Source organism: Lutra lutra, chromosome 2, assembly GCF_902655055.1.
Source record: "Lutra lutra chromosome 2, mLutLut1.2, whole genome shotgun sequence".
NCBI lineage: Eukaryota > Metazoa > Chordata > Mammalia > Carnivora > Mustelidae > Lutra > Lutra lutra.
Window position 1 is genome coordinate 28,538,811 of NC_062279.1, and position 15,369 is coordinate 28,554,179.

Consider the following 15,369-nt stretch of genomic DNA (forward strand, 5'->3'; position numbering starts at 1 on the left):
AAGAAATGGAGAGAGGATTAACCCCCATTTCTGTGACAGGAGGAATACCTCCACAAGTTATTTGTAATTCTTCTGTGTAGGAGTTTTATTTCTCCATTCTCACTCATTTTTATGTTTTTTTCAGTAGCTTTTTTATCAGCCTAAACTCATGGGTATTTGTATTTTTTGCTTTGGAATATAATCCAATGCTACATTATTCATTTCACTACTCAAATTGTTCCAGCTTTGGTCATGGGAACTCTTTCAGGTCCAGGCTTATGTAATTATAAATAAATTACTACTTTACAATAACAAGTAGCGGTGTTCTGGACATGCAAACAAACAGGCAGTTCAGAAGCCGGCCGTCAGTGAACAGAAGCTCACATGTGCACTGCAAAGTAGCCTTTAAGCCGTGAGCATTTCATGGATGGTGGAATCAGCCAGGGTGTCCTACAGGAGTTGTGCGGAGGGCTGGCAATGAATCTGAAAGTCAATTTAAGAGCTTCAGCTCAAATGTTAACTCAAAAACAAAGCCTACCATGCAGACAGAAAATATCGAAACCCCCAAATGCAATTGTCCAATGTTTTCAGAGACATTTTGTTACTATCCAGGCAAAGAATCTTTTTTCTTTAAGATTTTATTTATTTGACAGAGAGAGACAGCCAGAGAGGGAACAACCAGGGGGAGTGGGAGGAGAAGCAGGCTTCCCACTAAGCGGGGAGCCCTATGCAAGACTCAATCCCAGGATCCTGGGATCATGACCTGAGCCAAAGGCAGATGTTTAACGACAGAGGCACCCAGGCACCCAGGCAAAGAATCCTATGGTTTTCAAACAACACCCGCTACCCGTCCCCACTACCTGATAGGAGATGACTTAGCATTAAAACAATCCAGACATGCTAATGAGACTTCTGAAAGGAATGCAACCTCTTTCTAGAGCTACAGAGGTTGTCTTGGGTGAAGAGCACAGCCTGGGCTGCAGAGAATTTATTGCTCTGTTCTGTTCCAAAGCCCATTTCTTGCTCTGTTCTGTTCCAAAGCATGTTTCAGACCCTCTCCAAGCTTTAAATGGCAACTTTTTTTTTTTTTCAGCATAACAGTATTCATTATTTTTGCACCACACCCAGTGCTCCATGCAATCCGTGCCCTCTACAATACCCACCACCTGGTGCCCCCAACCTCCCACCCCCCACCCCTTCAAAATTCTCAGATCGTTTTTCAGAGTCCATAGTCTCTCATGGTTCACCTCCCCTTCCAATTTCCCTCAACTCCCTTCTCCTCTCCATCTCCCCTTGTCCTCCATGCTATTTGTTATGCTCCACAAATAAGTGAAACCATATGATAATTGACTCTCTCTGCTTGACTTATTTCACTCAGCATAATCTCTTCCAGTCCCATCCATGTTGCTACAAAACTTGGGTATTCATCCTTTCTTTTTTTTTTTTTTTTTTTTTTTTACAGCTTTATAAACATATATTTTTATCCCCAGGGGTACAGGTCTGCGAATCGCCAGGTTTACACACTTCGCAGCACTCACCATAGCACATACCCTCCCCAATATCCATAACCCCACCCCCTCTCCCAACCCCCTCCCCCCATCAACCCTCAGTTTGTTTTGTGAGATTAAGAGTCACTTATGGTTTGTCTCCCTCCCAATCCCATCTTGTTCCATTTACTCTTCTCCTACCCCCTCAACCCCCCATGTTGCATCTCCTCTCCCTCATATCAGGGAGATCATATGATAGTTGTCTTTCTCCGATTGACTTATTTCGCTAAGCATGATACCCTCTAGTTCCATCCACGTCGTCGCAAATGGCAGGATTTCATTTCTTTTGATGGCTGCATAGTATTCCATTGTGTATATATACCACATCTTCTTTATCCATTCGTCTGTAGATGGACATCTAGGTTCTTTCCATAGTTTGGCTATTGTAGACATTGCTGCTATAAACATTCGGGTGCATGTGCCCCTTCGGATCACTACGTTTGTATCTTTAGGGTAAATACCCAGCAGTGCAATTGCAGGGTCATAGGGTAGTTCTATTTTCAACATTTTGAGGAACCTCCATGCTGTTTTCCAGAGTGGTTGCACCAGCTTGCATTCCCACCAACAGTGTAGGAGGGTTCCCCTTTCTCCGCATCCTCGCCAGCATCTGTCATTTCCTGACTTGTTAATTTTAGTAAATGGCAACTTCTTAAAGAATCTAAGTAAATCTCAACATTTTGTTGACCTGTGATAGAGTCCCTTTTAGAGAATAGAAGAATCTATTCAGTTGTTTGCTTGCCATGTTAACAGTAATGCTTTCATTATGATAGATGTCTACTCCAGGGGACAGATGTTTCGGGGCAATTACATTCTATTAGGGAAAATTACACAGAAATTTGAATTTCCAGTAACAAACATGGGAAAACAGAAAAGCATTATGAACTGAAACGTTATGTTGCTCTAGTTTTATAAATGTATGTTTAGGATAAGCCCCCAAGAAGCAACTGGCTTTCTGCATATTCATTAACTCATTTGTGTATTCATTCACTCAACAAATAGTTACTGAAGATCAACTATATTTTAGAAGTAGAATGTCTAGGATAGAAAATAGGAAAAAAATGTAAGATATATTTTAGTGTGATAAAGTCATAAAGTTATCATGTTGGTGAGGACTCATGTCAGGGTTTAGTTTGTCTGGATAAGCAAGACTTCTCTACAGATGTGGCATTTTTATTAAATTTATAATGTTAAACTATGTTAAATTAATATTTAAATATTTTTATATATTAAAATAATAAGATCCACTCAAGTGAGAGCTGAGAATGGTACCTTCCAGACAGAGAAGCCAGTACCGAGGGCCTCAGCAAAGTGCATTGGTGGAGAATGGGAACAAAGATGGGGAGTGATGGGTAAGGAGGTCAGTCAGAGATGCAGGAGCCAGAAAGGTCAGGGATGAGAAGTCTCAGGCAAGGAGTCTGAATTAAGTAAAAATCAAAGACCTTAGAAAGATATGATCTAGAAGCCCAATAATCCGCTTCCTATGTTGAAAAATTCGGCTTACTTGAAGAGAATGCATTGTAAGAAAACAACAAGAGGCGGTAAGGATAACCATTTGGAGACTCGAGTTAGTTCAGGCAGGAAAGTGGTGGTGGTTTGTGGGCATTGCCTGGCAGCAAAGAAGAGGTACTGAAATTGAAAGCAAACACCCTGCTGATCAATGAGATGTGTAAAGAAGGCCAGGGTTCCTGAATTCAGGGAAGAGACTTGCACCTTGTAAGATTACAATTTATTCAATAATACAGAAAATATCTGAAGGGGGGGTGGTCACACAAACCGTGGGTGAGGTAGAGTATCTTAACCTAGATTTCCTAGCTACCTCAGAGAAATTTACAGTTTCGTTTTACTAAATGTCCACCATATTTTTCTTACTTGAAGGGAAGTAAGAGGCTTTATTTGAAAGTAGTTAATTTTCTTCAGAAGCTGTACATTCATGAATGTGAGAAACAGGGAGATCAAAGCCAAATCTGTCTGGGCCAGCATTGTGTTCCCAACCCTGTCTTCCCACAGTTGAACAAAATCAGTTCTGCACTCCCCTGGGTGCATTAATAATGCTACTAAGTGCGTGTGGAAAAGAGCAATGGACCCCCAACATGGCTGACCTTTCCTCTGTCAGTTCACCATAGAACAGTTCAGAGTGGGGGCAGCTCCTTCAGCCTCCTCACTGTCTCCCTTTGCTTATCCTTCCAACAGTGGAGCCTCACACAGTTCTGACAAGATCATTATTCTTAGGACATTTAAGAAAAAAATCTGCTAATACAGATGGTGTCTTTGAATAATAGGAGTTTGCATTCAGGACGGAATTTCAGCAGCAACAGAAATACACCCCGGTAAAGCAAACGTTTTTAATGTATGCATTCGTACTTTTAATGGTCTTCTATAAAAAAGTCAACTCCACCTACAGGGAGGTTTTTAAAGGTGTGGGCATTAATTTCCTATTGCTGCTCTGACAAATTACCACAGACTCAGGAAGCTTAAAACAACACAAATGTATCATCGAATAGTTCCAGAGGTCAGAAGTCTCAATTCAGTCTCACTGGACGAAAGTCAAGCTGTGGGCAGGGCTGCAGTGTTTCTGGAGGCTCTGAGGGGAATATCCCTTTCCTTGCCCTTTCCAGCTTCTAGAAGGACCTGCACTCCTTGGCCGGTGGCCCTTCCTTGCATCTCACCAACCTCTTGCTTCCATGGTAATATTACTGGGTCTGGTCCTCCTGTCTCCTTCTCATAAGGACCCAGTGATTGTATGAGGCTCACTGGGATAATACAGGATAATCTCCCCCAACACAAGATGCTTCATCACCTCAGTAATGTCCCCTTTGCTGTGTAAGTTAACAAAGTCATGGGTTCTGAGGATTAGGACATGGACATGATGGGGGGCAGGGGGCAGTTAGAATAACCCAGCCTACCATACCCTCTGTAGTCAAATTTCACATCCTGGTCTCTGCAATGTGCAATGAGGGAGGGAGAATACAACTGGTAACTCCTGACTTTAAAAAATAACTTACTAGAAGTAAAAATAAGAAAAACAAATAAGACATTTGAAAAAATGCCATCAAATTAGTAAAATCTCATTCAAGGCATCAACTTAATTTTAGCGGCCTTGACTGTCATAAGATTTATCATGGTCTTTTTGCTTCTTAAAAGTATTTGTGGACAAGTAGGACTTTAAAATGTGGGGGGAAAAGGGAAGACTGTAAAGCCTCAGACAGTGATTATCTGCGATTCATAATAAACAGAGTACCAGATATGAATGCCAGTGAAATATACACAACTATTTGATGGCATGATGTTTTGGTCTGTGGGTGCACTGGTGCTAAAAATGAAATTCATAATAAACAAGGTTCTTCCCGTATTTAAATTATCTCCAGATTAATTCAGGAGTCCCTTTAGGGCAGTTGAGCAGCTTTTCATTCTGCAAATACACTACGACTGGAGAATTAAGAGTATTAGAGGAAGGGGGTTTTAAAAAACTCACTGGAACTAGAACAGAAACTCTATTATGTTGCCTGTATGGTAGCTTATTTTTTAAATACTTCCATATCCATTGGTTCTTTTGTTTGGTTATTTGTACAAAAATATTTGAGCCTTTCCCCTCCATATGCCAGGTGTGTCTTGTTGAGGATCCAATAGGCCATTACATGAGGCAGGTTCTAAAGGGGTCACTTTGACTCCTAGGTTGACACCGGATAAAGAGAAGGACTAAATGGAGGAGACTGGTGTGAACAGTGTGATGTCTGTGTGTGACAGGTTACTCTCAACAGTAACAGGAATGCTTACTTAGGATCTAATGTACTCGAATCAGTAGAATCAGTAACCTAGAGACGGTTCCTTAGTATTTCAAAGGATGCTATCAGAATCCACCACAGGGTTTGGTAGTTAGCAAAATTAACAAAGAAGCACAATTGTGTTGTTTAGAATGGTTGAAGGCCAGTTGGAAATAATCTGCACAGGCCCTACTACCCTTGCCTGAGTGGAGTATGAGAAGCCTGCAAGCCCACGCTTGTGGCTTCAGTCCGCCTTCAAGGTCTGGAGCTGTTGCCCCACTAATTCTCGATTTGTCTACTGAACCCCACCTTGAGGTGGACTGATCCTTTTATCAGAATTCTGTGTCCCCCTAAAAGTAAACCTGATGACACCTCAAAACTACACAGATAGGTTGTATAACCTTTTGTTACATGCTTGCTAACAAATATTTATATTTGGCAGAATTTGGTCCAAGACTTGCTTTCTCTGTCACATACTATCTTACAGGCAGTTAGTGGGGGAAGGGAGGGTAAGGCAGCCAACCTTTCTCTAGCCGATGAGAAGCTATTCACCAAAAGAACCTGACATTTTTTGGAGAGGTCAAATCAGTTTAGACCCATTCACATCTAATAAAATGATTTAGCTCTTTATTTTAACCCAAATCTGGATTCTATGCACCTATGTTTCATGTTGGATGTTTCTATGTTCAAATATAATATTGCTCTGAAGTTTCCCTTTCAAGCTATCTTTATTAGGTTCTAGAAATATAAAAATGGACAAAATTCAGTCAGAGCATGAGCAGTGCATTGGGATTATGGGTAATTTTTATTCATATCTCTGTACTGTGATGTAGCTTAAAGTTTCAAGAAACATACTTACAGTCCTAAAATTCCATGAAAAATTCTTAAACATTTTAAAGGGCATTCAATCATTATTTTTGGTATTTTGAAAGTGAACTTGGGCCAAAAGCTTCCATTAGTTAAGAAAACAAAGTTTTTTAGATAATATTTAACAGAAACTTTATGATTTTATATAACTACTTTTTAGGGTGTACAACATACACAAAAATCTTTAAGGAATCATATTTATATTAGTATTTATGCATTAGTTATATTTTAAATTCACCCATTGTTTTTGAGAAAAAAAATTCAATGTGAAATATAATGAAAATATTTTCAATAAATTCTCATAGAACATTTAACATTTCTCATTTATATTGTTACCAATTGTGTTTTATTTTATTTTTTTTAAAGATTTTATTTATTTATTTGACAGACAGAGATCATAAGCAGGCAGAGAGGCAGGCAGAGAGAGAGGAGGAAGCAGGCTCCCTGCTGAGCAGAGAGCCCGATGCGGGGCTCGATCCCAGGACCCTGAGATCATGACCTGAGCCGAAGGCAGCGGCTTAACCCACTGAGCCACCCAGGCGCCCCACCAATTGTGTTTTAAAAGTTTCTTCCCCCTCACCCTCCATTATAAAAAAATGACAGGTACAGTCTCAAAATCGATTTTAATGATTATTCTTGGATGAAGTGGGTTATGGGTGAGGCAGTTCCTTTTGTTAGTTTTTCTCTGGAAGTTTTGAATGTTTTGGTATTTGCATCTTTGCGTCCTCTGCTTTGTAGCAATCATTAATTAAGTTTAAAAAGAAACATTTAAAGTGAAATTCATTCATCATACTTCTGTGTAGAAGTTTGCTCTGTATTCTAATAGAGACTATGCTCTCTTTTTTAGGTAAACAATTCAATGGGTTACATCTGAATAAAGTATGACTTCTAAGGCTTCACTCCCCCCCCACCCAGTTATGTGGTTCTCAAATAGCTGCACACCAGGCACCTCTTGCCAAGAGGGTCATCACCTGAACTCACTTTCTGAAGGGAGCTTTTAAGAAAAAAATTTCCAGGGGCACCTGGGTGGCTCAGTGGGTTAAAGCCTCTGCCTTCGGCTCAGGTCATGGTCCCAGGGTCCTAGGATCAAGCCCCACATTGGGCTCTCTGCTCCGTGGAGAGCCTGCTTCCTCCTCTCTCTGCCTGCCTCTCTGCCTACTTGGGATCTCTCTCTGTCAAAAAAATAAATAAAATCTTTAAAAAAAAAAAATGTCCACAGGTGATTTTAACTTAGTGCTGTAATGGCAGAGCTGGGGAGACATTTCAAGTGTATTCCTGCAATGCCCAGGCACGGCAGAGTTCTCCAGCCAGGCTTCATGGGAACCAGATGAAAATGGACAGTATCTGCAAATTCCCAGCAGCTCTGCACCACAGGACCTTCCACAACACTTGAGTATCTATAGTTGGTAGCATGAGCGATAATTTTGGTATAGGCTGTTCCAGCGAGGCGCTTTTGGAAAACACGACAGCTACAGATTGGAGGCAGGATAAGGTGGGACTGAGGGAGGATGCCATTTTAAGGCTGCAAGCAATTTCTCAACTTCTGGAAATTCTGCTGCCTGGCTTTGGCATGCCAGTTCTTAGGATAACTGCACCCTCTGGTGGGCACCTTTGGAAGCTATGAAGATTTCACGCTAAGCCCTTCAGAGAACTGCAACCTTAATATTTGTTCACTGCACTGTCTTTCCACCAGTTTTTTATTTTCTTTTTAGAAGCTCCTAAGCCAGCTAGCCAACAGACTGCACACTGTCCACGAGTCAGGGAAGATCCATGCGTGAAGCCTTTGCTCTGTTCACGTGAATTGGACAAACCAAAACCAGATGAACCTTCTGGCCCTAAGAGGCTTTACTAAGGTCAAGAGTAGTTCCCCCCCCCACCATGCCTGGGGGCACGTTCCCAGATCTCCAGCGGATGCCTGAAACCGCAGATAGTACCCAACCCTCTCTATATTATGGGTTTTTTCCCTATATGGACACAACTGTGATGAAGTTTAATTTATAAATGAGGCACAGTAAGAGATCAACAGTAATTAATCAGAACAGTAACAATATGCCAAAATAAAAGTTATGTGAATGTGGTCTCGCTCTCCCTCTAGACATATTCTCCCAAGGTACTCACCCTTCTTCCCGTGATGATGGGAGACAGAGACGACGAATTGCGGTCGCAGGGGAGGAAGTGAGGTAAATATCCCGCAGCCACTTTGTGACGTAGGGTGAGGCTGCCGTTGACGTTATGACGCTGCGTCAGAAGGAGGAACAGCTGCTTCTGGACCCCGGGGAACTGAAACCAGATGGTAGGGACTCCTGTGGTCACAGATCAGTATGGGCAGAATGCCCTGTGGACCCTGTGGCTGGAGTGTGCTGAAGCCGGGCCTTGCCGCACACAGCCAGCAGGGAAACCTCCAGGAAGGACCTTCACCCCTGGAGTTTTGGAATCACTGTGTCCATGTCTACTTCTGAGCGTGTGCATGTGCATGTCTGTGTGTTTGCCTGTACGTGTATATGTTTGTGGGAGAGGTGTTTTTTTTTTCTTTTTCTGTTATCAAACCTCTAGTATTCAAAGACTGTGTTCATCTTAAATATTGCAACTTGATGTTAATATTCTGAGTAATCAAGGGAGGGCCTTCCGTTCCCATGTTCAGCAAAGCAGCTGTGGTGGAGAGGCAGGGAGTGACCAGAGGGTTGAGGGGGCGGTAGAAAGGCGTGGGGAGGGCTGTAAAGGCTTAAAGGAATCCACAAAGACGTGGCAAGAAGTAATTCTGAGCCACGTGACTCAGCTACATGGCAAATGACAACAGGGATGGTTTGGGGGAACAAAGGAGAGCTGTCCGCCTACCGCCCTCCAGGTGTCTGAGGGGCACAGCTGTGCACCTCAACCCCTTGTGCACCCAGTGTTGGGGGCTCACAGTAGTCAGTCACTAAAAGGAAGCGAGGTTCCCCCAAAGCTGAGGACTCTGGAGCATATTGTTCAAAGGAGAAACTACTATCCAGAGACTAGATATTTACAACAATTATATTTGAAAAGTCAAGCATATCTGAATTGGTGTAGTTGATTCAATGTTTCCAGATATTGTAGCTACATAGAATTGTTTAGATAAATTAAGCGCATTCTGTCTGGACTATTGTGGTTTAAAATGTAACAAAAAGAGGTATCAAAGTGCCATCTAGTGGGATGATGGAGAATTAAGCTGAAAACATGTACCAGCTGATGGGGTTTTTTCCCTGTAAAAACAAGTAACATTATATTATGTTGTAATGGAAATGCTAATACCTTGTCATACGTGGTGGTAATAAGGGGTATGAGGCGGTAGGAGGGGTAAAGTACACGGAACAGCGTGCAGCAGGTAGCAGGCACTCCGGAAGAGGTAGAGATTGGAATTCCTTATTTGTATCTGCCTTCAGCTCAGGTCATTATCTCAGGGTCCTGGGATCAAGTCCCACATCAGGCTGTCTGCTTGGCGGGGAGCCTGCTTCCCCTCTCTCTCTGCCTGTCTTTCCGCCTACTTGTGATCTCTCTGTCAAATAAAAATCTTTAAAAAAAAAAAAAAGCGGGGGGGGGGGGGAGGGCACCAGGGTAGTTCAGGTTAAAGCCTCTGCCTTCGGCTCAGGTCATGATCTCAGGGTCATGGGATCGAGCCCCGCATCAGGCTCTCTGCTTAGCGGGGAGCCTGCTTCCCCCTCTCTCTCTGCCTGCCTCTCTGCCTTGTGATCTCTGTCTGTCAAATAAATAAATAAAATCTTAAAAAAAAATTCTCTGCTAACTTCTGCTAATCAAATGATATTATTAACAATATGAATCACTGATTGTTGGGCCTACTGAATCTCAGGTTTAAGATATCCATTTAACAAGCTCTCTGCTTAACTCTAGAACGTCCATTTTAACTATTTGGGGATAGAACGAAATGATAATGATGGGAGAGCCTATGGTCACCCCTTCCATGGGATTGCTTAAAATGCTGCTCAAGAAGTTTGTTTCCACATACAGTATTCCCCAACACTGAACTAGAAGCTGCTGGAGTTCAGAGGAAGGAGAGAGGAAAACACATATCCAGTGAAATACCTTCAGTGTCGATGCCATGGGAGCACACAGAAGAGCAGTTAAATGTAAAATGCCTGTGGGTAACGTGTGGCATCTTAGAAACCTGTTTCTTTCTAATGCATCCCACAGGGCAGCAGAGACGACTCTCTTCACATGGGATTTAATACCCTGAGTACCGCAGGGCAGGGAGGTGAGGGGAGAGACTGGAAACATAGATATCAATGTAAAATGCCCAGAATTCAGATAAATTGGACCGATGAGCAAATTGAGTGTCTGAGCTCTAATGGAGCTGCAGACCGTTTTCATAACGAGTCATCAGTATGTTGTTAAACTCACGTACCGATGTCAGAACATTAAAGCTGCCAGTCCCACCTGAGATTTTCATTCCGTTTCTCATTTACAAAGTAGACTCTGAATAAAGGAAAATTAACTTTCGAGTCTGGGAAAATAGTCTTACCTTGATTGCTACCACTCTACACATTGAAATACAGATGATGCAGAAATATCACTCTAAAATAGCTTTATTAATCCTTCCCTCAACTAAGTGAAGGAATGACTTGAAAAATATATCCAGATCCTCCAAGCCAAATCCAAATTAATCATATGATTATGTAGATACTCCTGAGAAAGGAACTTCTGGCCCTGATTCCTCTTCACTGCTTTACCATTTTTATAATGGGGCTAATTACTTTAATTGTGACAGCAGAGACTTTAAAAAAAAAAAAAACACCTATTTTGTGGTTGATACGGTTTTCCATGTAAGAACCAAGGTTTCATATTTTTGTATACTTTGTTAAGGTGCCTTTCTGGCCAAGATCACGAGCGCTGCCCTGGCTGTTCTTTTAAGAGTATCCAAGCATTGATATTACCTATAAATCCTCACCAAATTTAGAAATTCCTGCCTGTGCACAGCAGTGTCCTTTGAAAGTACCTTGTGGTTACAAAGTGTGTACCTGTTCACTGGGGGGTGTTGGATGAAATGGGAAAGCTGCCTCAATAGATAAAAGTTGACATCTTTTTAGGTAAAACAAACACGTACATACACAATTATAATCTCCATCTGGAAATCCCACCATTTATTATTACATTCGTCACAAAATTACCTGATACCCCAAGGACAAGAGGGAGGGAAGTCATTTATTGGATATGCTTCATGCCAGTTACCACATGAGTCATTTGAATAGTCTCTTCTCTGAACATTTGGGTTAAATGGACAATGACAGTAAATGATACATTATTTTACACGGAAGGTTGGGGCTCTTAATCCAACATGACTGGCATCCTTATACAGGGGAAGAGACAAAGGGGAGGAGGCCATGTGGGGACAGAGAAAGAGATCAGAGAGAGGCAGGCAGAAGCCAGAGAATAGCTGGGGCCACCAGCAGCTGGAAGAGGCAAGGAAGGACCCTCCCCTGGAGGCCTCAGAGGGAGTGAGGCCCTGCTGACACCTCAGTTTTGGACATCTAGTCTTGAGAACTGTGAGAGAATAAATTTCTGTTGTTTTAAAACAGTTTGTTGTAATTTGTTACAAAAGCCATAAGACAAAAACCACATGTGAAGATGAAGAAGCTTCGAGACCCAGAGAGGAGGTGAAGCTGAGGTGACTGTTAAATATTCATTTCATTCTGTCTGTCTCTCTCTCACTCTCTCTCTCTCACACACACACACACACACACACACACACACAGGTACATTCCTATGGGATGACCTTGGAAATGGCAAAAATGTTCTCCCAAGAAGGAAGAGAAGCCCACGCTGCTCTGATTAATGGACACCACATGCACACAATTTGAGTCGGAGTTGGGTAGAGCCCACAGACCACAGCTGGCCTCCACCTCTTCCTGACATGGAGAGAAGCCCTCTCAAGGGGGACAAGCTCGCCCACAGACATCATGTAGAAAGGCCCACTGACAAAACCTACTGTGACAACACACCACGACCAGTAACTGCTGCTGGGACATCCATGTGGTTGGTGATATCTCTGAAGGTGACCTTCTAGTCACTGTCAACCAGGATGTGGAAAATCTTCTCACACAAGGAAAGGGAAAAGCCATTCTAACCCAGATTGGTGTAAGGTGTGGAAAAGCACGCAAAAAAGGAAGTTAACACAATGTAGAGCCCAGAGGATGAAGAAAAAAGAGGGACTAAATGGGCCCAGAGGGAAAGATGTTTCTTCATCAAAATGGATCAGGTACCCCGAGTGTTTAATGAGGTTGGGCAACAGGTAGGGCCCTAAGAGTAACATATATAATACAAAATGTGTTGTTTACAAAGTCTTTCTTAAATAAATGTCTTAATATTGTATATGATTCTCATTCCAAAGTTTGGGTTCACTTCCTAGAATCTGTGATAATGACAGCCTACAGGTGCCCAGGGTGCCAGCCTGTGAGAATCGCTCTAGGTGTGGCCCATTTGTGGCCTCATTACTTGCTTTCCCAAGCACCACTCATCAGAGAGACACGTGGCTCTATAAAGAGTCCCAACCAAAATTATTCAAGAAAATAGAACTTCTAAAATTAGAAGAAAAAATAAAGGATGTGCTGTCAAATAGTACAGTTCTAAGTGCCTAATATATATAGGCTAAAGTTAATTGAATCAGGGTAGTAATAATACTTGAGGTCACTAAGTCCCAGTGCATCCCAATGTTTCAGCTGCAAGTAACAGAAAACCCAATTTGAACTGCCTTAAACACAAAAGGGGATTGATTTACTGCTATGAAATAAGGAAGCCCAAAGTTGGTTCAGCCTTCGGGCATTCTGTCTCCATGTCTCGGTGGGCCCTGGGCTGGCTTCTCGAATTTTGCTGCCATGAGTGCTTCCTCATTCGCATGGAGGTGGAGGAGAAAGCCATTCCCTCAACAATTAAAGTCTTACATGTTGCTCAGACTGACATCTCTGAGCCAATTCCAGGAGCTGGGGGAGGCCATGTGCCAGCTACCTAGACCTGCTCAGCCACAGACGGATGGATCCATCCCTGGAACCAGAGATGGCACTCCTTCCACACCAAATCTATGCCTGTAACCTGCAAGGACAACCAACCAATATTTTCACAATACTGAGCTACTGTCCAGTTTTAATAAGATAAGCTCTGGAAGTTTGGTTTTTGTTTTTGTTTTTTTTTTTCCTTGCAAGAATTCTTACCATGTTGTAGGGCTGCAAGGATCGTACTCTATTTTTGTCTACATGGTAACTACTAAATATTTAAATAAAAATTAAGCTGTTAATAAGTTGGTGACCTTATACATGTGATGTTTAATGTCATTTGTATTAAGGAAATCACAAAAACAAAACTATATTGAGACACCTTTTTCCAACTATCAGGCTGTCAAAAATTCCCAAGTTTAATGTCATCAAGTTAGCCAAAGTGTGGCCCTGCTATATTGCTAATGGGAGAGAAAATTGCCATAGGTTTTTGGAAATTGGATAACATTGAAATACAAATGCATTTACTCTTTTGGTTTTGTTTCGTTCTCAGCAATTCTACTTCTGGAATATATGCTACAAATTTACCACATGTGAGTGAGTGAAAAAACTGAAAACCACTTAAGTGTCTATCAGTAGGTGTTTGGGTGTTTGGAATCCCCACACTGGAATACCATACTTTTGTAAAAAAAAAAAAAAAAAAAAATACAAACTGAGGAAGCCCATTGGGTACCAATCAGAAATATTTCCAAGGCAGAGTATAAAAAGGATAACAGTGCTGAACAGTTAGGGTGTGCAATCTTTTGGTGTGGGGCAGGGAACCTTCTCATTATAGGTATAAGGTGTATTTTATATGTTCTCCCAGTATTTTCATTTCTGAATCATGGGCATATGCTTACTGTTCAAAAATTAAGATAATATTCAATGTTAAGTATGACAAAACTAAAGTGTGTGTTTTTCTCAAATATTTGTCAGGGAAGACTTTTCAGAAAGATCTTTCTCTCTCTGCCTCTTTTAAAGAGCAAACATTTATTCAGAAATGGATTAGTAACACATGGTCTCCTCCCCCTTTCATGCCTCTTCCTCTCGTTTTGAACCACAAAAAAGACACAAATGGGGAACATAGAGGGAAGATCTCTTCCTACGAAGAATTATATCCCAATTTTTTTTTAATGTGAAGTGTTACATCAAGACTACTAAGGTAATAAGCAGATAATAAGAAAATTATTACTACTGTTTGGTAATTTTAATGTGCTCAAGTCTCAGTCTCAGTCTTGTTTGACTCTAAAAATGTTTTGGATCTGGCCCTGTTAGACCATCCCGGTCTTTTTGATTTGGGGTTCTGTTCGCTTTTGTTTTTCATTTGTCCTCCTCAGCACAAGCTCATTTTTATCCCAGTCTTTGAACCTGCCCCAAATGTTCTTCTTCCTGTCCATTGTCACAGAGCCCTGTACGTCCCTCCCACTGAAGTTTCACACTTGTGTCATTCTTTGATTTTTGTTGTTCATGCTAACTAGACTGGGGTTCCATGAAGGTAAAGACATAGCACTTTGCTTACCACTATGTCCTCATAGTTCAGTGTGCTCCCTAAGTATTTTTCATACTGGATAAGATGTAATGTTGTTGACACAGGTTGAAAACGGCAGGGGAAACAGTGCACAGTCTAGTCATCAGAAACAATAACCAAATACTCGCACTAGAGGGCAAACCCCAACACTTAGCATACAGGGAGCTGTTTTGAAGATAAAGAAGACTCTACAAGAGCCATCCACTTGTTCCCAAATTGTTTTTTCCCTGAAGTCTGGAGGTACTTTGTATTGAATTCTGTCAAACCCTTTATTACCATGAATGCAGATTTGTAAACTCACACTCACCATGGCAGCTTCTCTTCGGAAAGCTCTAGCTTGCTCCCCTCACCTCCATCAGCTTCCCTTATCCAGAATCACACCAAATAAATATACAATCTACGCACCAGTAGTTTTCTAGGCAAGTACAACTTTAAGATTCTTCCCTTAAGATACCACGTCCAGGTGAATTACAGCCTTCAATCCATATAGAAACCATATAGAAATCCTAGAGTCCACATTCACATGCATTCATGGTTCATGTCCACCCAAACTACTTTAAAAACATATTAAAAACCGAAATGACAGGGGTGCCTGGGTGGCTTAGTTGGCTGAGCAACCAACTCTCAATTTTGGCTCAGGTTATGATCTCAGGGGCATGGGATCAAATCCTGCATCAAGCTCTGTGCTG